This window comes from Myotis brandtii, unplaced genomic scaffold (assembly GCF_000412655.1).
Source record: "Myotis brandtii unplaced genomic scaffold, ASM41265v1 scaffold466, whole genome shotgun sequence".
Taxonomy (NCBI): domain Eukaryota; kingdom Metazoa; phylum Chordata; class Mammalia; order Chiroptera; family Vespertilionidae; genus Myotis; species Myotis brandtii.
Genome location: NW_005367809.1, coordinates 2731417 through 2733424, shown reverse-complemented (window position 1 = coordinate 2733424; position 2008 = coordinate 2731417).

The window sequence follows — 2008 nt, the reverse complement described above, 5'->3', positions numbered from 1 at the left end:
ATGGACATTCGCGGCTGTCCACATATCATTATACCAGGGAAGCAAGATTAACCAGAAGTCTTTTGCTGGACACTGATTCGGCATAATTCCAACCTCAATTTGCCTAGTTCCTAGTTCTCCAGCCCCTTCTAAACCTGAGGTCCCGACACAAGCCATCTCTGCGTCTTCCTTGCTAACAAGCTGTTCCACCTGAGCCAGCTTCTGCCACCCATGGCTTCCGTGGGAACAATCCCCACTGGCCAAGCGACGCCTGCCGGAGGGATAAACTGGGCACCACTGCATTTTCATCACCATCATCACCAGATTCTCTCTCCGGATTCAGAGGATCCAACTCCCAGTCCATTCTTCATATTGTGCCTTGAACCACCCAGCTCACAGCTTGGAGAACAACCCCTGTACTTCCATCAGCCCTTCAATCCACAAACAAAGAACGTTCTTTCCATCTAATACTGCTTTGTCCAATGACTGTTGGGCCAAGTTGTCAAGAAATCAACATATCCTTGAGTTCACCTGTTATAGTAAATGCATCTCAAGGTCACTCAAGTGTGGCATCCCAGCACCCGGGATCGAACCTGTCGCTGACTCAAACCCTAACCCCAGAGCTGGGGAGCATGGCTCTTCCCTCTCCCAGTGCCTGTGTGGGCAACTTTTGTTTCCTTGGATCCCTTGAAGCTTGGGAGGAGGAAAAAGAGTGTAAATGTAAGAATTGAGAAACACTGAAAGGCCTTTTGATCTCAAAAACTGCCCTAATTCAGGTGCCAAAATATTTACCATGTCATCATTATAATTCAGCCCAAGTCAACATAAATTTTTCAGCACCAGCTAAAGAAGACCAGTGGGTGACTCTATGCCAACTAAGGTTAAGTAAGGCGGGGGTCCCTGCCCTCCAGGAGCTCACAGTCCAATTAGAAAGAAATAGCATGTTACACTATATCATGATTATTTTTTATATGTGTACATGATAGAAATATCTATGATGTGGTAGGAGGGGATAGATTGAAGATTGTTTGCTTTGGGTTAATCATTGCTCTCTTCCATACATTATTCAAATTATTCCAAGAGGCAATACATCAGTTATTAGAAGTATCAGAACCTTGTTCTTCCCCAAGCTGTGAAGTAAAAGTAATAAGTGAGCTGGGGAGAAAATAGAGCAAGATAAGAGGGACCAGGAAAACATTCATGCTTCATCCATGCATTCATTACAAACAAGTCGCCAGCTCTGTGACAATTATTATGCGGGATGAGACGTTCTATCAGGCACAGTTACCGTCTTCAAAGGAACACCTATTACCACCCATTCCTTGATGCTGAGAAATCAATTTGGAACTTTTGTAACTTAGAGTTTAATAGCAGAATTTTTAATGTCAGGACTTAATCCATATTCCATTCCACAACAAATCCTTTAATCCACTGAGCTGTCTGTATGTCTACTTATTCCTCTTGTAGTCACTCAGCTTTATCTCTATCATAAAAATGTGTTTGCTTTTTTTTAGGAAAAATTAATTGTTTAGACCTATATTTCACCGAATGAAGTCACTTCTACCCACATCGGAAGGAATCACTTGAGTGGTCACAGAAATGCAGAAAATGCAACCTGATCTCTGAAGTTGAGGGCCAGAAGTACGCATTTTAAAAAGGCATACAGATTATTCTTATTTACGCTGAAGTCTGAAAACTACTATTCTATCACATCCTTTCCTTTGCCTTTTATTCTTGCGGACTGAGCTTCCTCCCTCGCACCCTCCCTCCCCCATTTTAAGTAATATTCTGCCTCCTGGGCTCATTTCATTTGGAACATAATGATTAAGCAACCTCTGTAGATACGAGGATACAGTTAACTCCGTAATGTGGCTACAAGGCCTCACAGGTCTGACCGCTGCCTTCCTTCCCAAACCCTCCCCTTCCGCCAGCTGTGCTTGGCCGCCCCCTGCCTCCCACTCTCTTCTTTTTTTTTTTTTTCCAAGTTTATCCATTTTGTATTTATTACATTATTTTTTTTTGTCTTTTT